Source organism: Phocoena phocoena, chromosome 11, assembly GCF_963924675.1.
Source record: "Phocoena phocoena chromosome 11, mPhoPho1.1, whole genome shotgun sequence".
Classification (NCBI taxonomy): domain Eukaryota; kingdom Metazoa; phylum Chordata; class Mammalia; order Artiodactyla; family Phocoenidae; genus Phocoena; species Phocoena phocoena.
In genome coordinates this window covers 5305271-5327387 of record NC_089229.1, presented here as the reverse complement: position 1 = coordinate 5327387, position 22117 = coordinate 5305271, and the positions used below count along the sequence as shown (strand labels likewise).

Genomic DNA, 22117 nt, shown 5'->3' with positions numbered 1-22117 from the left:
GGTCTTTGAGCCTTTACCTGCTAGAAAAGCAGAGCGGGTCAGGAATGTTGGTTTCCACAAGTAAGACCATCTTAATAGGTGACGCCTGTTATTTTCATAACTTAGGCGTTTTCCTACTTTCATTTGAAAAATTACAGTTCCAAAGGATCTAGCTTTTACTCCAATATTAAGTGATTAATAAGCTAAAGAGGGGCGGAACGTTTCCCAAGTCCTAGGGCTTGCTCAAACCCAGCACTCCCGGAAGCAGCTGTCTGGTTCGATGGAAGCCCAGCCGCCCTCAGTGTTTGCTGCTTCTCCCATTACCGTGGAGTCTGCTAGAACCGTCCAGGCGCTGCTTTAAGTATGTGGACAGAGCATCCTTTGAGCAGGCTGGGGAAGGGGACACCGTGCTTGTGGTGTTCGAAATTCATTGTTGGTATAAATGGACTTTGAGGGACGTCTTTCCCAAAACCTCACTGGAAGTGTCTTCATCCCTCTATTTTCTCTCATTTTGAAAATTAATATTATCTTTCAAAGTAAGACCTGAACGAATCCATACGTGATACATACAAGCTTAATAGATGATCAGCTAAGAAGCAGTGAGGGAAAAGTTAAAAGAAAAAACCAAACAAAACAAAACCACCCAGACCGGAGTCTACAGTGGTCGTGCTCATGGCCGAGGCTTGTTGGCACCCGTGGTGTTCCGGGCGTGGCACTAACCTCCACTCGTTTAATCCCCACCCAAAGCCGAGAAGTGGGTACTGCGTGGTTATTCCCATTCTGCAGATGAGTAAACAGAGGCCCAGAGAGGTGCAGTCCTTTGCAGGAGGTCACTCCGCCGGCCAGCTGGCCAGCCGCTGGCCGGTGAGATTAAAACCTTGGCAGCTTTGGTTCTTAACTGCCACCAACCTTGTCAACTGGAACAGTGATTCAAATGCGAGTAGGCTTCCCAGCTGGCTCACAGCAAAGTCGTTATCATTCCTGGCATTTGAGATGCACTCAGCCCTGGTGGGAGGAAGGTGCTCCCGAGGAGACGAATGAGATGCATTTTGCGCTAAATGGACTCGTTGGCATTTGCAGAAAGAAAACAGAACCCCGGCGACTTGGTGCCGCTCCGGGACCTGGTCCAGGTCCCCGCTGGTCCTCCGTTGGCCTGCCCAGCTCCCGGCCAGTCTCCTCCGTCTTCCTTGGCTCGGGGCCCTCCCGTGTGCTGTTCCCTCTGCCCCATCGGCTTAAATGTCAGCCTCCAGCAGGTGGGGGCCCTGCACTGCCCGATCACCCACCACGTCCTGTGCCTTCCGGCCAGAGGTGGCAGGCTCTGTGACTATCTCCCGCTAGCCTGGGTCCCCCGGCCGGGGTGTCGTCATCTCTTCTGCAGAGATGATAAGAAATGGTCTCGGCCACTTAACGTGGTCTTTGTGTATCTGCTGAGTGAGCAAGAGGCAGTGTGCCGTGGTTACGGCCACTGAACTTGGGGCCCACCTTTGATGGTTACAACTCATCCAGCTGCGCTCTGGGGCTTTGACCTGGGGGAAGGTACTACCCTGAGCCGCAGTTTCCTCTTCTGTAAAGAGTACTTAACTCATAGGGTTATTGGGGAATTGAGTGAGTTATTAAACGAAATGATGTAAATTCTGCTGGGCCTGATCAGGCGATAGCATGGGAGAAAATATTCCCATGATTCGGGTACCAATTCCACTTCTGATCACCAGCTGTGATTCTGACAGCAATGCCGACGTGTGTGGGTTTTTTTGTCCACACCAAGTAATTCTCTGACTCCAGTATCAATTCGGTTCTGACACTATCTATCCGGAGATGGCATCAGATTCCACAAGTTAAGGACTCCGTCCCACAGGACTGCCCCCTATTTCGGATGCTAATCCCAAGTTCAGGTTATTTACTACCTGTGCTTCTGAACGACTGGGTATAAATCAGAGGTTTCCATGACCCCCTCCTTGGGTTTGATTAATTTGCTAGAGCGGCTCACAGGACTCGGAGAAACATTTTACTCACTAGGTTACCGGTTCATCATAAAAGGATAGAACTCAGGAACAGGCAGCTGGAAGAGAGGCACAGGGCGAGGTGTGAGGAAAGGGGCACCCTACTCACCCAGTACCTCCTTTGTTCACCGACCCAGAGGCTCTCTGAACCGAGTCCTTCTGGGCGTTTATGGAGGCTTCATTAGTAGGCACGATTGATTAATTCATTGGCCATGAGAGATTGCCCAAATCAATCTCTAGCCCCTCCCTCCCCCTTGGAAGTTTGGGGGAGGGCTGGAAAGTACCAACTCCCTAATCACATGGTTGGTTCCCCTGGCAACCAGCCTCCATCCTTAGGTTACCTAGGGGCTTTCCAAAAGTTACCTCATTCACATAAGACATCTTTATCGCTCCCATCACTTAGGAAATGCCTAGGGTTTCAGGAGCTAGGGCCAGGAATTCGGATGAAGATCAAACATATATATTTCTTATTACAAATCGCCATTATCCCAATTTTCAAAATACATGTCTGATAAAGGACTGGTGTCGAGGATATATAAAGGACTCCTTCAACCAATAATAGAAAGACAACACGATAAAAGAATCAAGGGTTGAACAGACGCTCCATCAGAGAAGATGCACCAGTGGCCCGCATGCTTCTGGAAAAGCCCTTGGCCTCCGCGTCGTTAGCCGCCTGGGGAATGAACCACAGATTAGAAGCAGGGGGACATACTCCACACCTGCCAGCATGGCTGAAATGATCCCGCCGGGACTCGGCGAGGATGTGGGGGAACTGGAACGCTCATACACGCTGGGGGGAGGGGTTTACGGTGGTGCCATCACTCAGGAAGTCTGTTTGGTAGTTGCTCGAAAAACTAAACCTACATACATCCTCCCTGTGACCCAGCAATGCCAGTCTGAGATACTTAGTTAAGAGACATAGAAACCTGTGTCCATACGAAGCCTTGTAGCAGAACGTTCATAGCAGCTTTACTCAGGATAACTCAGACCCGGAGACAGCTGCCCATCAACAGGAGAATGGAGAGGTGGGCGGGGCTGCTGGGCCTTGAGAGGCAGCAGGTACCAGCGCACGCGACACAGTGACTCAAAACCGCTGTGCCAGCAACAGAAGCCAGACCCAAGGAGCACGTGCTGTGACTCCGTTCTTCAGGAGAAGGAGCTCTCCATGGGCGCAGCTAATCGCTGGTGGTCGCCTCTGGAGTGGGATGGGGCCTGGCTGCGGAGGGGCGGGACAGAATCTTCTGTGACTCAAAATGTCCTCTATCTTTTTTTTTTTTTTTGCGGTACGCGGGCCTCTCACCGTTGTGGCCTCTCCCGTTGCGGAGCACAGGCTCCGGACGCGCAGGCCCAGTGGCCATGGCTCACGGGCCCAGCCGCTCGGCGGCACGTGGGATCCTCCCGGACCGGGGCACGAACCCGCGTCCCCTGCCTCGGCAGGCGGACTGTCAACCACTGCGCCACCAGGGAAGCCCCTGTCCTCTATCTTGATAGGGGTTTAAGAGACACAGGGGCACGCATTTGTCAAAACCCCTTGAATGTGCACTTCAATGTATGCAAATTTTAACTAGAAAGAAGAAAAGGATTATAAATGAACACTGTGCTCTAGCTGGTGAGGTGTATATTCAGGGGGAGAGGTCTCCCTGTCTGCAGTTTACTTTGAAATACATAACAATTAAAATGGTGTGGCAGGGCCCCAAAGATGTCCACATCGCTGTACCCAGCGCCTGTGACTGCATCACCGTAACGTGGTACAGAGGACTTAGCAGATGTGATTAAGTGAAGGAACCTGAGATGGGGAGATGATCCTGGATCATCCAGGTGGGCATAGGGTCCTCACGGGAGGGAGGCAGGAGGTCAGTGTAAGGGAGAGAGGTGTGTCGATGGAAACAGAGGCTGGAGTGATGCAGGGCCTCAAGCCAAGGAACGTTGGCACCTCTAGAAGCTGGAAAAACCAAGAAGCAGATTCCGCCTCCACCCTCCAGAAGGAGCACAGCTCTGCTGACAACTTGATGTTAGCCAGTGAAACCTATTTTGGACTTCTGAGCCCAGAACTATAAGATAATAGATTTATATTGCTTTAAGCCGCGGCATGTGTGGTCATTGGTTAAGGGAGCCCCAGGCAACTGATACAGATAGATTCCTGGGTAGACAGAGGGATGGATGGATACATAATGAAACAGTTACAGAAAAATGTTAGTGGTAGACTCCAGGCAGTGGGTGTACAGGCGTTCACGGTCCGGTTCTTTACATGTTTCTATACGTTTGAAAATTGTAATTGTAAAAAATGGGGAAAATGCCTGGGTTAGGCACGTAATAAGCTCTACATAGGTGTTAGCCGTCATTCTCATCATCGTTACCATTACGGCCACTCCCCACTTTATCCATCAAATACAGAAGAGGTGCAGAAAGAGAAGGCCATGGGCTGGTGGTAACTGGACAGAAATAATGAAATAAAATAAGACCATCATGACCTATTTGGATAGTTGCTTCCATTTAAGAAAACTTGAGAGAAGAATTCAGGTGAAGGGATGGGAACTCAGGAGCCAGAGCCCAGTCAGTGTCATTTCTGCCAGTTGGCCGATGGGGTCCAGGCTGCATACAGGTGCAGGGATGGGACGGAAGATGGTGCCCCGGGAACTGCGCGTCCATATCCTCAAACCCCCTGAGCTGCTGCTGCTGCTGAGGGTGTCTGCACTTTGTTAGGGGAAGAGAGCGTTTTAGTTAAGTTGATCTAGAAAACATATTATTAGTAGAATGAGATTTTAATGATTTGAAATTTTGTTGGAGCTGCATGCAATTTCAATCTTACTGTGCGCAGCTTGGCTTGGTTTTGTTTTATTTTCTGCTCAGGCCCCGTGGCAAGGACACATTTCTACAATGATTATTTAGCTTTTCTTTCTGAGAGCCCTACGTGCAGGCTGCTTTTAGTTTTCTTGTTTTGAAAACCCCTCGGAAGGAAAGAATATCCTTTTCGTACACGCTGGGCTGGCTCGATCACAAGCAGAGTATGAGTGTTGCCACTGAAGAGATTCATGTTTGTTTAAGGGTTATGCCAGGTCTCTGCTCATTATTCGTGATGGCCAGGAAGCGGAGACGACCCAAATGTCCATCAGCAGCTGAATGGAAACACACAGTGTGGCCTATCCATGCAGTGGAATATTATTTGGCAATAAAAAGGAGCGAGGTACTGACACAGGCTGCAACGGGGATCAGCCTTGAAAACATGACGCCCAGTGAAAGAAGCCAGACACAAAAGGCCACATGTTGTGCACCTCTGTTCGTATGGAGCGTCCAGAGTAGGCAAATTCACAGAGACAGAAACTAGACTCGTGACTGACAGGGGCCGTGAGCAGGAGAGATGGGAGTGACTCGTGATGGATCCAGAGTTTCTTTTTGGAGTGATGGTAACGTTCTTAAATGGATTGTGGTGTTGGTTACAAAACTCTGAATATACCAGAAACCATGGAACCGCACGCTTTAACAGGGCCAGCTGCATGGGGTGTGAATTCTATCTCAATAAAGCTGTTAAAAAAAACAGTGTACGGCTCAGAGCCCGAGCTCAGAGCTTGTCCTGCCTCCCTCCAATCATGGATCCGTTTCCCTGCATGTTTCCAAGGTGGGATCCTTAACCTGCGGGGGAGGATGGGGTGTCCTCCAGGAAGCACGTTGACTTTTTCTATTTGATTCTGTGTCATTTCGTTAGAGAAATGTGCTGGTCACAGCTTTCAGAACTGATTTTATGACCCACGGGGTCAAGAAGATAATTTTCAAACGTTGCTCTGGGAGATGCAGGGAAGGGGAATGAGTCGGTGGGTGTTACGGGACCCGAGTACTTTCGAGGGATTTATTGTCGGCCCTGGTGTTCGGTGCTCCAACCCGGATTCTCAACTCCCTGGTTTGTTCATTGTTGTTCGTTAATAGTTCGGCCTTCCAGGCACATGGTCATTCATCAGTGTATTTACTGAGCTCCCTCAAGACCAGCTACCGGGGTGGGACGGGCGACCAGTGGAGTGGCCCTGCCCTGGACGCCGGCCCAGCCCTCGTGGTGTTAATGTTCCCCCCCCACCCCGCTCTTGCTGTCCACTCTTTATTCCCCGCTGAATGACCTCGGCCCCCTCGCTGAAAACCAGTTGGCCATCGGCTGTGAGTGTATTTCGGGCTCTATTCTAGTCCATTGGTCTGTGTGTCTAGCCTATGCCATCATCAGACTGTCTGCAGCTTTGTAGTAAATTTCCCCCACTTTGTCCTTCTTTCTTTTTCCAGATTGCTTTGCCTATGCAGGGTCCTTTGAGAGTCCGTCTGAATCTTAGGGGGGACATTTTGTTTCTGTCGAAATTGCCACTGGGATTTTGATAGGGATTGCATTGAATTTCGAGATTGGGTTGTATCGTTGTCTTAACAGTGTTAAGTCTTCCAGGCCATGAACACGGACGTCTTTCGATGTATTTCGGTCTTTCTCCCTTAGTTTCCTTCCGTGGGGTTACGTAGCTCTCAGTGTGCAAGCCTTTGCCTGCTTGGTTAGACGTGTCCCTGGGAGCTCTGTGTCTTTGGATGCTGTTATAGATGGACCTGTTTCGTGTGCCGGGTGTTTACCTGAGCTGCAGTCCGAGCAGTGCCTGGGTCCTGCACCTCAGGGCCGCTCCCCCTTGCCCACTCGCCTGGTTGTTGCCACGTTGCTGGGGCCTCACCCTCGTGGTTGGATGTCGTTGACAACCAGGGGAGGTCGTGCCCCTGGCTGCGCTTGGCCGATGGCAGCGGGGATGCGGGGCTGACTGCAGGAGAGGATGAGCCCAAGTCCCTGGAGGTGGACCAGGTCAGCTCTCAAGTGGCTAGCTGGCAAGTCTGATAGAGGCCGGGGGTCCGGGCACAGAGGATGGTGAAGTCATGAAGCTGAGGCAGGCTGTCTCAGTGACACGTTATCTCCTTACGCAGCCCCTTGGATACACCTGATTAAAAGAGGGGTGCAGAGGGCACTTACCACCCTGGTCGTGTCAGCTGGAGTGGTGTGCTAACAGGACGGTTCTGCAGAATCCCTGGCGGGACCACAGGGTCTTCTCATCAGCTCGTTTCCTTCATGGGTTCAGGACGGCGCTGCTGGGGACTGGAAGGCTGAGGCTGAAACCGAGCAGGACCCTGTGGGCTCCTGGGCACGGAAGCCTTTCTGTACCACACCCCCCCGCCCCGTTTCACGTAGGCAAGACTCCAGCCTCCAGGACCTTCCCTGAGTTCCAAAGGGCAGGTTCGAACAGTTGCCAATGAAAGGAGGAGCAGCTAAGGAACCACGTGGGGCGAGACTAATGGGACCAGAGAAGCGCCCTTGATTGGCAATGGGGTTTCGTACCCAGGAACCCGCGCAGGGTCCTGCTCGCTTTCAAGGCCAGAGTCTGCTGACCGAGCCTCAGGGACCTTATAGTGAGGGCGGGGTGGGGGGGGTGGCAGCTGGATCTCCGATGACCCTGAGGGTTAAGCGAGGTCCTCCACGGAAGGCTGGAGCACGGCCCGACCGTAGGGCGGCCTGGCGGGAGCTGTGGTTCTCTTCCTTCTCATTTTGGTTGCCTCCCCGTCCCCAGCACTCCACACTATCAACTCCTCCGTGCTCACAGCAGCGTGTTGCGTGTGGGCGTGTTGTGATCCCATTTTGCAGATGAGGAGAAAGGACAAGAGAGGAGAGGGGCCCCACGGCTTGTCCGGGAGGAGCTGGGATGCACGCGAGCCGCTGCCCACTCCTCGCTGTGGGCGATACTTGGAAGCTCAGGAGAGCACCTGGGCCCCCGGGCACTCCAGGGTGTGGTTATAACGACATTTGGGGGAGTGACTGTGAGAGGATGGGCCAGGCGTGTGGTTCTTCTGCTGCCTTCTATAGGGACTACTGTGAAAATGCCACGAGTCACTCATTCATTCATTCATTCATTCATGCTTTAGTTGAGCAGCCTTGGGAATAGAGCCTGGAATGTGCCGGTACAGCCCCTGTTCCGGGTGGTCCCAGAACAGACAGACCAGACCCACCCCCCACCCTCATGCTCCCCAGGGACGAGGGGACCTTAGCACACGTAGTGGGTCCAGTCCTGGCCTGGGGTTGGGGAGGCAGGTGCCCCTGCAGGGGTGGTACTTGGGCTCTGAGCTGGAGGTTGAGTTGCATTTTAGCAGGAAGGGTGGGGACAGACAGAGGGAACAGCTCGTGGGAAGGCTGACAGGCGAGTGCGGAAGAAGGTCATGAGTTGTGCCCCCACCAAGTTCAGGCTCTGAAGTCCTAACCCCTTCTGCCTCAGTGTGACCTTACTTGGAGGTAGGGTCTCTAAAGAGGTAATTAAGTCAGAGTTAGGTCATGGGGTGGGCCCTCACCCAGTGTGAATGATGTCCTTATAAAAAGGGGAAATCGGGACACAGACGCACACGGAGGGAAGCAGTGAGGACACAGGGAGAAGGCAGCCGTCTGCAAGACCAGCAGAGAGCCCTCAGGAGAAACCAGCCCTGGATCTTGTACCTCCAGTCTCCGGACTGTAAGACAATTCACTTCTGTTGTTGAAGCCGCCCAGTCTGTGTACTTCCTTACAGCAGCCCTAGGATAGGAAGACAGTGTCTGGTTGGAACATGGAGGGAGTGGCCAGGATTGTGACGGGCGAGTCCCGGGCCCCTCTCTGGCCGTGACCACCGTTGGCAGAGGTGGTACTGTCCGCTCAGCTCGAGGATCAGTGCCAGGCCAGTCACGCACCACGGGGAGGCCTGCTCCGTCCTGGGCCTCTTTCAAGATGTATTTGTTTCTACAGAGGATGCCTGGCAAAGTAGTCCAAGTAATGGAGCTTTGCTGCGGCGTGACAGGAGGGCAGCAGGGCTGTTAACTTGGGGGCGTTCGGTGCCGGGAGGGGTTGCTGTTTGGAGCAGGGTGTGGCCCTGGTCATGGGTATCCATCTCGCCACTGACACTCAGGGTCCTTCCCGTCCCAGAGATGTGTGAGAGCAGCCTCTTCCGGAAACCCACCGAAGAGAGACAAAACAAAACCTCCAGACCAAGACAAACCAGGTCTGGGGCCTTGCATTTGAATGGGGTGAGACCTAAAAGAAATCCTTTTTACTTCCTTGTGGAAGGAGCGGTCTCAGCTTTGAGCCAGAGAGGCGCTGGTCCAGATCGTTTTGGTGGTAAGTGACAGAGACGCAGTTGCATGATTTCAAGGCAGAAAGGTTTGGCTTAGGTAAGCGAGCCTTAGAAGAGACAGAAGGGGCTGCTCTGGGGAGGCCTGGCTCAGAGACTGGCCCTGGTGCGACCCTGTCCTGCATGTGTAGCTCACATCCCCCCAGCACCAGGGGCCCCGCCTCCCCTCCCCCACCCCCGAGTCAGGTCACAGGTGCACCCTCAGCACCGTGTCCTATCTTGTATGTTCCATCGTGTCGCTGGGGTGGGCGGTGGGCTGTGCCTAAGACCGGATGACTCAGCACCGAGGTCTCCAGCGGCAGGTCCAGCTCTCTGGCTCCGAGGCTGTGCCCTGTGCTATGCCTCCTCCCCAAAGAAATCAAATGAGAATTGAGTCTCATTTGCAGATGAGGAAACTGAGGCCTCGAGAGGGGGCGGGAGCGAGGTGTCTTGTCTAATGGTCTTCTCACTGTAGGTCCTACGTGAGCTCAGTGTACACGGGTGTCAAAATGAAGGCCACCAACCGTGAATGTGATAGATGATCAGTGTGAAAGGGCATCCCTGGGCTTCCCTGGTGGCGCAGTGGTTGAGAGTCCGCCTGCCGATGCAGGGGACACGGGTTCGTGCCCCGGTCCGGGAAGATCCCACATGCCGCGGAGCGGCTGGGCCCGTGAGCCGTGGCCGCTGAGCCTGTGCGTCCGGAGCCTGTGCTCCTCAACGCGAGAGGCCACAACAGTGAGAGGCCCACGTACCACAAAAAAAAAAAAAAAAAAGGGACCCCTTTTCTCCCGCCTTTCCTCATTTCAGGCACTGTCCGAGAATGGAAGGTCCATTTGTCAGGGTAGCTCCGGTCTGATTCAGTTTGGAAGTTGTTCCACACTTTGAACTGGGGTAAAAGTATCCACCCAGTGAAAATGTGAGCAGGGGACACACAGAGTGCAGAGGCCGACCTGACGTCCCCAGCGGTGGACGGCCCTCTGAGGCTGTGTGCCCACTGCTGTGGTGGCCCCATCGATTGCTTTTATTGTCCTCGGTGTTGGAGTGAGACAAGTTGAAGCACGATTTGCGAGCGCGTTGCAAGGAACTCTGGGGACTGTGGAAGCCCTGGAGATTCGAGCTGGGAGTCAGACTCACGTTGGTGCTTTGTTTCTATTAAAGGCAGCAGATTTCTGCCCAGGACGCGGACTTGGCGGCCTGGAACGCGGAGCGAGTGGAGCTTAGCGCCTGAGCGGTTGGCACTTGACTCAGCCTCTGCTTGTCTCTGGCGGGGATTGGATCTCGATGTTCCCACCGTGAACGAGCCCAGCGCAGAGTTTCACGGGCATGCAAGGCCCTGGCTGTGTGCCCAGCGCTGGACTTGCCCAAATTCCTTCCTGCTCCTCCCAGCCACCATCCATAGAGGGGTCTGCAAACTTTTATTGCAAAGGGCCAGACAGTGTGGCAACTATTCAACTCTGCCCTTGTAGCCAGCAGGCAGCTGTGGAAATACTAAACCGATGGGCCTGGTCGTGTTGCAATAAAGTTCATTTACCAGATTAAGCCGGGGACCAAAACTGGCCATGGTTTGCTGACCCCTGATCTATGGCATAGATTCTACTCCCTGGATTTGGGGTATGTTTTTAGTCCCTTCTTTTTTTTTTTTAAATTAATTAATTTTGGCTGCGTTGGGTCTTAGTTGCGGCATGCAGGATCTTTCGTTGTGGTCTCTTTGTTGTAGCACATGGGCTTCCTAGTTGCGGCGTGCGGGCTTTGTAGTTGTGGTGTGCGGGCTCAGTAGCCCTGCGGCATGTGGGGGACTTTCCGCCAGGGAAGTCCCTGTTTTTAGTCCTTTCTGCTTTGTTAAACTTATTTAAAAAGAAGTCCCTGGGACTTCCCTGGCGGTCCAGGGGTTAAGACTTTGCCTTTCGATGCAGGGAGTGTGGGTTCGATCCCTGGTCGGGGAGCTAAGATCCCATATGCCTCGTGCCAAAAAACCAAAATATGAAACAGAAGCAGTATTGTAACAAGCTTAATAAAGACTTTAAAAATGGTCCACGTTAAAAAAAAAAAAAAAAAAGAAGAAATCCCCCAACCCCCCTGCCCCACGGCAAGGTTCCTCACCCTTTACTCTGTGTGCAGATTGATGGGAAGAGGGATACAAGAGCTGAGACTGATGGGAAGAGGGATACAAGAGCCGGGTCACTTGTCCCCTCTTAGCTCGGTGACCTTGAGCTGGGCTCAGCCCATTCCGTTCTCTGAACAAGGGGATTGATGGCAACGCCTCGCGCACCGATCTCCTGGATTTCTTGAAGAATTACACTCGATAATGTGTGCGGAAGGGGCTTGTGAGCTGTCAAGTGTCTTCTTCAAAGCGTGCACACATTTGTCGCCAGGTGCACGTGTGGGGGAGCACATCGGGCAGAGGAGTGAAAAGAGAATCCGAGGCCGGGGCAGGCGGGGACTTATTTCTGCTTGTGCCACGCTCACGCCCCTCTCGGGGGCCAGGTGTCTGGCTTTTGCTGTCTAATCTGCGGAATCGAGTCCCCGGCGGCCCGTGTTTCTCCCCGGTGTCGCCGGCTTCCGAGCTCCATCTGTGCTGAGTAATGGCCACGCAGGGAGAAGCATAGATCTTCCGTGACACTTTAGCCATAAAGGTCCTTCTGTCGGTTAGTAGAAAAGGTCTCTTTTGACAGGTGCCGTGTAATCAAAGACATGTGCTTCGTGGCTGCAAGTTCCCTGCTGCAAAATAGATATAATTCTTATGAAGCGAGAGAGATGGCCCAAAAGAGCTGTTCCACCACTCGGGCTGTTTATAGGCACTGGGGGGATTAATGACAAAGCGGACAACTTTCTGCTGGCCCAGCTGGAGCTGGATATAGCCTGTGACTCCATCCCTGGGCTTTTGGCCACAGGCTTGACCTGTGCCAGGTCAGCGAGCACGTGAGCAGATGATGGTAGCGTGTGGGGGTGGCCATGCGAGCGTCCAGCTCTACCCCAGCGGGCAAGGGAGACAGGCAGCTACCCGCTTCCCCTCTCAACGGCAGAAACCCTGTGGATGGTCAGCTCTGCACTTAATAAATGAAGCTCAGGCCAGGAAGCGCTTCTTTTTTTTTTTTTCTCCCCCCGCCCCGGCCACGCCGCGCTGCATGTGGGATCTTTGTTCCCCGATCAGGGATTGAACCTGTGCCCCCTGCAGTGGAAGCTCGGAGTCTTAACCCCTGGACCGCCAGGGAAGTCCCCAGGAAGCACTTTGCTTATGTGAATGTTGTCAGCAGACCAAGAAGGGCCCAGAACGGAGCATGAATGAAGATCTGTGTTATGGGGTTGAATTGTGTCCCTCCAAGAGCTGTTCAGTTCCTAATCCCCGGGGCCTGTGAATGTGACTGTTTTAGGAAATAGGGCCTTTGCAGACGTGATTAAGATGCAAGTAAACATGAAGTCATCCTGGAGTAGGATGGGCCCTAATATGACTGGGATCCTTAGAAGAGGAGGGGGAGAGACAGTCCCACGAGGCGAGGAGGCCGTGTGAGGACAGAGCAGGGTTAGGAGTGATGCGGCCACAAGCCAAGGACCGATGGCCACAGCCAGACACTAGGAAGAGGCAGGAAGGGTCCTCCCCGGGACCTCCAGGGGGGTACAGCCCTGCCCACACCTTGATCCCAGACTTAAGGCCTCCAGACTGTGAGTGAGAATGTCTGTTGCTTTAAGCCACCCAGTCTGTGGGCGTTTGTTGCAGCAGCCCCAGGACACGAACACAGTCTCAGCTGGCCTCTGACCTTCCGGTTGCCTGGTTCTCCAGCCAGTGCGGCTGTGAGTGAAATTCGAAGGTCACAGGGAGAAGTCAGGTTAACCTGGAGGCATTGCACGAAAGCCCCGTCGCCCGAGAGGTGGTGTGAATGGGGACCGGCAGGCCACGCTTGACTTGCGCAAATGTTGCTGGGTAGACCCAGGGGAGATGGAGGACTTCAGCCTACTTTCCTCACCCGGTACCGAGAATGCAGAAAGAATTCCTGTTCCTGCCATCACCCCAGCCCTAAATCCCCCACGCCTTGAAAATATTAAAAGATTGTGTTATGGTTTTCGTTAAGCATTGAAAAGTCAGCCATCTTTGTCTGTAAAGGTCCAAATACTTGAGACTCTGTGAGCCATCTGGTTTCTATAGAAACGACTAAACTCTGCCCTGGTAGCATGAAAGCCACCGTAGACGATACATAAATATACAGGTGTGGGTGTGTGCCGGTAATAGCTCATTTACAGAAGTGGGTGGTGGGCTGGATTTGGCCCACTGGCTGCACTTTGCCAATCCCTGGTTTAAACCAACAACGGAAAAAACCCCGTTTGTATGACAAGTTCTAGTTTCTAGAATGTTCTTACAGAGACGGCCATTTAACGTATTCTGTTATTGCTACCTGTGCCTTTTACAGGGACCCCCTGAAGTGAGTATCAGAGCGTAATGTGGACATTATGGATCAGCAACCACAGTTACTTTCCGTGTGAGAGGAGGGAGGGCCTGGTACCCAGGAGGTACTGGGTGTGTCTTTTCCCAGGCTCCCTCCTTCTTGGGAAATCGGGCGTTAAAAAATAGATCGTGACACAGCTTGACTAGCAGTGGCCCCGAAGTGAAAATAACCCATATGTCCATGGACGGAAGAAATTAAGCAAAATGTGACTTATCCATACAAGGGAATATGACTCAGCCTTAAAAAAGGAGGAAATCCTGACACAGGCTACAACAGAGCTGAGCCTTGAGGACGTTATGCTGAGTGAAATGAGCCAGTCACAACAGGACAAAGACTGTGTGATTCCGCTCACCTGAGCACCAAGATTAGTCAAGTTCATAGACACAGAAAGTAGAGTGGTGGCTGCCAGGAGCTGGGGGGAGGGGGAACGGGGAAATGGTTGTTCCGTGGGGACAGAGTTGGGAAGATGACGCGTTCCGTAGGTGGTGGTGATGGCTGCACGGAAGTGTGAAGGGACTTAATGCCATTGAACTGGCCACTTAAAAATGGTAAATGTTATGTATATTTTACCACGATGTTTTATTTTATATTATTTTATTTTTATTTATTATTTTTTTGGCCACACCGTGAACTTTGCAGGATCTTAGATCCCCGATCAGGGATCGAACCCGTGCCCCCTGCAGTGGAAGCGCGGAGTCCTAACCACTGGACCGCCAGGGAAGTCCCTACCTCAGTTTTTTTAAAAATGAAAAAGTATTGTGAAGTAATATTGCACTTACAAAAGCGTCTACATGTGTAGAGTGTAAAGTATAATGGAAAAGTACCCACGGTCCTACCACTCGGCTTAGATAACGCTGTCTGCACCCCTCCCCCTCGGGGCCTCTCCCTCCCAGCAGACGGGACCCACTGCCGTTAGCACCTGTGCCTTTCCTCGCCGTGTGGTCACACACGCACATGCTCTTCTACGTTTGGGGGCTTTGCCTGACTTTGAACCTTACGTGCCTGGAGACACTCTGTGCATGCCTCCCAAGACTCTCGAGGTCGCCCACGACTCAGCCCAGCTCCGCCGGGCAGCCACGCCGCCCACCTTGGCACGCAGTGTCACATCCCTCCTTGGACCGCTATCTCTGTGGAGCTCAGGAGAGGGTGATGCGACGCCTGGGCTCCACGTGGATATGCTCCGGCTGAGTTTTGATCTGAGGCAGGGGGCAGGCGGGGACGGAGGTGACTCTGATGCTCGATGCCCGGCTCCTGGCTCTCCTCCTGATCTCCCCTGGTGAGTTACTGTACCTCTCTGTGCCTTCGCCAGTTTTCCGAAGCGGGTGATGGGACAGCATCAGGGTGTGCGGGTGACCATGTAAGATGCCCAGAGAGGCAGCTGGGTGAGCTCGGGTGGCGGAGTGCTTGTTGGACGGGCCCCATGCTGGTAGTTTCTCTTCTTTTGTTTTTTTTTCGGCTGTGCCTCTCGGCTTGCGGGATCTTAGTTCCCCGACCAGGGATCGAACTGCGCCCCCTGCATTGGAAGCTCAACCACCGGACAACCAGGGAAGTCCTCTCTTCTCACTTTCTTGCTGCTTGTCTCAACCTGGCAAAAGTGCTCGGCTTGTAAGCTCATCGTTCCATTTGAGGGAAAATTAAACACATTTAAGAGCAAATTAAATTAGGGGATTTTGATCGATAGCTGAGTTAATTATTTTTGGAAAAATGTCATGTACCAAGCAGGATATAGCACATGGTGGCACGCTCAATAAATATTTGTTGGAACAAAGGGTAATTTTACAAGCCAATCAAGTCATATATGATGGGATTATTTGGCTCTAAAACTAATGAAGTGGCAGCAGAGCAGTAACGGCTGCTAAAGATCCTCTGTGTGCTTGTGGAACGTCCGGAGACAAGAGAAGACGCTCGTGCTGGATCTCAGCCCAGAGCGAGGCCCAGAGTGAGCTGGCACACTGTGTCCCAGGAGGGGTGCAAGGGGCATCTATGCCCGTGGTCCGAAGCCTGAATTTTTCAGTACTATGAGAAGACCTGTCTCGGGGCCGCACCTGCCTTAGCCACACTCAGGAGCCAGTGGTAGAACTGGGATGCCCACTTCGTAGGTTTTTTTTAAAAACATTAATTAATTAAATTTATTTATTTTGGGCTGCATGAGGGCTTTCTCTAGTTGCGGCGAGCGGGGGCTACTCTTCGTTGCGGTGCGCGGGCTTCTCATTGCGGTGGCTTCTCTTGTGGAGCACAGGCTCTAGGCACGTGGGCTTCAGTAGTTGTGGCGCGTGGGCTCAGTAGTTGCAGCTCACGGGCTCTAGGCACGTGGACTTCGGTAGTTGTGGCACACGGGCTTAGTTGCTCCGCGGCATGTGGGATCTTCCCAGACCAGGGCTCGAACCCGTGTCCCCTGCATTGGCAGGTGGATTCTTTTTTTTTTTTTTTTTTTTGTGGTACGCGGGCCTCTCACTGTTGTGGCCTCTCCCGTTGTGGAGCACAGGCTCCGGACGCGCGAGGCTCAGCGGCCATGGCTCACGGGCCCAGCCGCTCCACGGCATGTGGGATCTTCCCAGACCGGGGCACGAACCCGTGTCCCCTGCATTGGCAGGCGGACTCCCAACCGCTGCGCCACCAGGGAAGCCCCTGGCAGGTGGATTGTTAACCACTGCGCCACCAGGGAAGCCCCTGGCAGGTGGATTGTTAACCACTGTGCCACCAGGACAGCCCCTGGCAGGTGGATTGTTAACCACTGCGCCACCAGGGACGTCCCGCCGTCGCTTGGTTTTAAATAGCACTTGTCGCTCTCCTTGTGGTATGCCACTTAGCACGATGTGGGGGGGGTATGCTGTCCCAGGTCGCAGTTTCCTCCAATGCGACGACTTCTCTACTTGTCATGGGAGGAGACCTTGCTTATGTTCTGAGAAGGTGGAAAGGACGTTCGGAAATGGAAGGTGGCTTCTCGCGTGAGAATTTTGTAGCTGGTTGTCACGGGAGCATCTTCAGCTGCGGGGTCTGGGGCGAGAGGAACTGCCTTCAATGAGAAACTTGTAAACACTGGAGCAGGAGAAGCTTGGGCTGAGCCAGAGGTGAAGGAAATTGGTGGTGAGAAAGGTGGGTGAAGGCGGGAGCTTCGGGGTCCAAACCCTGGGGCTTCAGGTGTGGGTGTGAGTTTCGCCCAGCGGGGCTTACTGGGTGAATGTCATCTGGTGACACAGCTGTATTAGACATCCATACCTACCTGGAAGTTGGAATAACCTTGGGTTCTTTGAGCATGGGCCAGGGAGACACAGTTTGATGTCTCTCAAGCAAAGCAGAGGAAGAACTGAACCAGCTGGCCAGAGCGAGCTGCCGGATTTGGTTCATTCCTTCTCAGATACAGTCGTTCCTCTTCCTCATGGCAGCTGTGTTCCCTGGTGATGCTGAGCCTCTGCTCCTGGGCAAACGCAGAGGGAGGTTTCTGATCCATGGAACCTTGTTTTCTATGTGTTTCTGTGTAAAGACACCTTATTTAATATGTATTGCTGATTCAGTAACGTTGAACTCCAGGCCACCTGCACTATGACACGTGCCTGAACGAAGTTCATCCGACACATGTGTTTCTTCTAGAAGGCTCATCACAGCATTCTTGCACGTGGGAGCACTAGACAGCACTTCACTACGCTTGGGACCGTTTTAAACAGTGAGATCGCCAACAAAAACGCACAAAGATATGCAAAACGTGGCACTAACTGGACCACGAGAAGGGTGCTTGTTCATTGTATGTGAGTGGAATAATGTCATCTGGGAACACGGGCATCAGGCACTCAGACTTTTGGCTGCTCTGCACGCACGTGACTGCGAATGACCGTGTACGTGCCAGGAGGACCGCGTGGGGGGGTTACAAATAATTTTGGTGAGTAGGTAGACTCGCAAATACAGAATCCACAAACAGTGAGGATGGACCGTACCTTATCGGACAAGCTTCTGTGTTTCCTCTGGGCCTCCTTCGGCTTCGTGGTTTGGAGGCTGGCAGAGGGGGGTTGGCCGGCTGGGAGAGGGCTCTCTGGGGCACGGGGGTCCCAGGGTCAGGCCCCTTCCCACGGGCATGGGGTGGTCCAGCACTGTTACAGCCACCTCTGGTCCGTTCACTTCTCCAAGGCTGCTGTGTGGGGATCCACACTCAGAAAGGACAGGGTCTCTTTGCTCTACAACAGAAATGAACACAACGTCGTAAATCAACTATACTTCAATTAAAAAAAAAAAAAAAGAAAGGACAGGGTCTGTGCTCTCGAGGACCCGGCCGTAGCTGTTCCTCATCGAGATGGAACCGCCAGCCCCCAAGCTTGTAGCCACGCCCTGGCCGCTTGGCGACAGTTCAGTCACCGTTGCGGTCCTGTATGGGGGCGTGTCACGCGGGCGGCCTTGTCTTCCCAGCCCTGGATTCTCGGATTACTTTTCCCTTCGTGTGTTTTGAGGAGGGAATAACACAAGAATGAAAATGCTGAGGCAGCCAACATGTATTGAGTGCCTGCTGTGTACCAGGCAGGTGGCTCCAGTGGAATCACCTGCTTTGAAGTCACCATCCAGGTCACCCTCTTTCCTGACATCTTTTGTCCTTCAACTTAATGTTGTTTTTTTAGAACTTAGCACTTGGGGGATTGCCAATACAGTGCCCACGATTGATTCAAAGAGAAGGGGGTAGAGAAGCACCTTCCTTCCGGACAGAAACGTTTCAGTAAAAAGGTGGAACTTGTACTTCTTTGACTTTTCATGGATTGTATTGAAATGGGTGTAACCTGCCTGTAACAGGAAGAAACAGTTAAACCTGTCTAGAAAATAAACTTACTGGGACTTCCCTGGTGGCGCAGTGGTTAAGAATCCACCTGCCAATGCAGGGGACATGGGTTCAATCCCTGGTCTGGGAAGATTCCACATGCCGCGGAGCAGCTAAGCCCGTGCACCACAACTACTGAGCCCGCGCTCTAGAGCCCACATGCTACAACTACTGAAGCCCGCACGCCTAGAGCCCGTGCTCTGCAACCAGACAAGCTACTGCAATGAGAAGCCCGCGCACCGCAACGAAGAGTAGCCCCCGCTCGCCGCAAGTAGAGAAAGCCCAAGCGCAGCAACGAAGACCCAACACAGCCAAAAATAAAAATAAATAAATTTAAAAAAAAAGAAGAAAATAAACTTATGGTTACTGGGGGTAAGGGGTTGGGAGGGATAACTCTGGAGATTGGGATGGACATATATACACTACTATATATAAAATAGGTAACTAATAAGGACGTACTGTATAGCACAGGAAACTCTACTCAATACTCTGTAATGGCCTATATGGGAAAAGAATCTAAAAAAGAAAAAAATATATATATGTATCACTGATTCACTTTGCTGTACACCTGAAAGTAACACAACACTGTAAATCAACTATACCCAATAAAAATTATAAAAAAAAGAAAAAGCAAAAAAATCCCCAAAACAGTTAACCTGTGCTTGGTTTAGTCTGAATTAATTATCTTACTGAAGTGTTGCCTCTGTCCCCTTGCCTGTCTGTGTAGCACGTAGCATCCTCTGAAATACCGTATTTACTTATTGATTGACTTTCCTCCCGCTTTGAAGCTGAAGCCTCTGTCCTCTCGCTGCTGTGCCTGGGCTTGAGTGACGCCTGGCACATAGTAGGTGCACAGCGCGTGTCTGGGTTGGGGTCCTGACCTCGAGCAGCCTGCTTCACCCCTCCCAGCCTCAGTTTTGTCATCCATTAAGTGGGGATGGTAATAAGAATTCTTTCTGGCTGCCTTAGGGGGCTGTGATGAGGGTCAAATGAAATAATGAATGTGCAGCCCCCTATTTTATTCTAAAAATGGCACATAAGGAGCTGGGTTTTGCCTGCCTGGCCCAGCATCACGGAATCCCCAGTGCCTCGCAGGTAGGAGGCTCTGGATGCATAGATGGTGAATTAATGAAATGAGAGCTGCCCTGCAGTTACAATTGTCAAAACCTGACTCTTTACGATGACACCATGGGGCTCCTGATTCTTTTATAATTTTTTAAGCACAGCCGTTTTCCTTTAAAAGCTGGGCAGTTTTCCTTTCGTGACTGACCCTCCGTTATTCTTGCCCCCCAGGAGCTGGGTGCTGGCTCCGGGCATTTGCTTGGCCGAGCTGGCAGGCGCAGAGGTGCTGAGATGCCCCTGCTCCCGCCCCAGCTGTCCTCTGGGCGCAGACCTCCGCGGGGCACTCTTGGACGTGGCTGTTCCGGGTCTTGCTTTCTGAGCGCCCACAGGATACCCTCGTCCTACTTGAGCTGAAGAGGCGTGTCCTCGGGCACCATAACGAAGTACCACAGCCTGGGGGGCTTAAACAGCAGACATGTGTGCGTTCACGGTTCTGGAGGCTGGACGCGCGAGATCCCAGGGCCAGCAGGGCTGGTTTCTCTCCTTGGCTTAGGGGTGGTGTCCCCACTGTGTCCTCAACGTGGTCACATCCCTCTGTACGTGTCTGTGACCTCATCTCCTTTTCTTATAGGGGCACCAGTCGCATGGGTTCAGGGCCCACCTATATGACCTCATTTAACCTTCATCACCTCTTTACAGGCCCTCTCTCCAAACACAGTCATCTTCTGAGGTCCTGGGGGTTAGGACTCCAACAAATGGATTTGGGGGGAACACAGTTCACCCCTAACAAGCTCCTTCATCAGGTGGCCCCAGTAGAGGAACCGTTAGACCACGATCAGCTTCGGGACCGTGTCGGCCTTGGGTTCCTCGCAGCTGCTGTCTCGGGTCCCGGGTATCGACTCTGGATTACCGTTGGTTTGCACCAAGTCTGGGGGGATCCCGTGCTGCTGATTCCTTTGCCTGGGCTGGGGTGGGTCCACCGGGCAGCGCTGGGAGCAGGTGGCCATGTCCCATGACTGCCCGCTGTCCCGAAGCCCCTCCTGGTGGTGGGCCCACTCTGGGTACCAGCGTCCCTGTTGGGCTCACATACTCCCTGCCTGAACAAACCTGGGGATTGGTTGGCCATTCAAGCCACATCTACAGGAAGCATGCATTTCCCTCGGGAGCTGGGGGGATTGCTAATAACTGTCGTAAGTAGGGCGAGTAATGCCTCCTACCAGGAACCATACAAATGCATTTATCCCTGAAGCAACCCCACAGGGTTGGTCATTATTATCAACCCCATTTTACAGACGAGGGAACCAGGCACAGATGGGTGGCCCGCCCGGTCACCCAGCTGGTAGGTGACTGGTTCAGCTTTGAGGCCAAGCAGTGTGTCCAGCGGCCAAATCGAGGAGGAGTTTTGGGCAAAGGTGGGTGTGGTTCTACTTCTGCACCCTCCCTCCCCATTCTAGCATCTTCCCCTGTCCCCCCACCCTGAGAAGCCAGTGCTACAGGAAGCAGATCTGCCAGTTTGGGTGGCCTCAGCTCCAGTAGGGCTTTGTTTCTGGTATTTGATTTCTGTTGTCTTGGAAACGGGGTGACAAGAGTTCCTCGTTAGCGCTGGTCCTCTCGATGTGGTCGGCATCCAGGAGATGCGGCGTGGGGACGCGGGCCTGTGTTCCGTGTTCTCTTTGGGGTTGGGACAAGGAACCGGGTTGAGTCCACTCTCGGACCCTCCCGTCCACCTGCCTGGCAGCCGGGTCTCCAGGCCCAGGCTGAGATCGAAGCCTTATCAGAGGCCGAGGTCTATTGTTCAGCTTTTTGCTGAGCCAGACAAACACGTCTGAAGTCATACACAGGAATGGATACTCCCTTCCTTCCTTCTTCTTGCCTTGTGGGCTTGTTTCCTGGGGAGCAGCTTGCCGTGAAGCCGTTGGCAGCAAAGATAGAAATAATATTTTGTGGTCGGCAGTGTCTTATCGTGTAAAAACAACCCCGTCCTCCCGGCAGCTTGATCCCCTGTGGCCTTCCTCAAACTCACCCAAAAGGGGCCTTTCCCTCGAATTGCAAGTCACGGCAGCATCCCTGCCCGCGCCCCTATGGGACCTGGTGTGTGTGTCTCCTACGTCTCCCCGCCGATTCCCCGCTGGCCTCAGACTCACCTGCAGTTACCCGCTTCACCAGTGAGTCCTCCCCGGTTTCTTTCTCGTCGTTTGCAGCAGAAGCTAAGCCCGGGCCAGCCCTATTCCCTCTCTGCTTTATGGGGGAAGGTCATTTAGACCAGAATGGACCCTGGGCTGGCCCTTGGACTTTCCCCAGGAAGGTGGCAAGGGTGGATGTGAGGACAGTGGGAAAAGGGGGCCCTGGTATCCCCCTTGGCCCAGATGGACGGGTGCCTGATGTGCAGGACGAAGCGTGTTGGGAAGTTTCCAGCCCTCTGGTGGGTCATGTGGGTCTTTGGGCCTAGGTTGAGGAAAGGGGTTGGGAGCATTTTCAGGGGCAAGTTGCAATTAAGATTTTTTTAGGGCTATCTGATATGATGGATTTCTCTTTAATGACCTTTGGGTTCCATCTTTCCCTTTAAACTGGATGTTCTTGGCCAGCATCTAGCTTTTCTTGTCGTCACTGGATAAGAGATTCGTTCTGCCTTTTCTTCGGAGGCAGCGTCAGTGGAAGGGGCTTTGCGTCGGGTGGTCTGCCCTGATTAGCACCAGTCATGGCAGTTGGCG

The 22117-nt window shown here is 52.9% G+C and overlaps 1 protein-coding gene across 1 annotated transcript in view; it reads left to right on the top strand.

The window, feature by feature from the left end:
- PARVB (parvin beta) overlaps positions 1-22117 on the top strand; it is a 119581-nt gene that overhangs the window by 18789 nt on the left and 78675 nt on the right. The window lies entirely within an intron of this gene.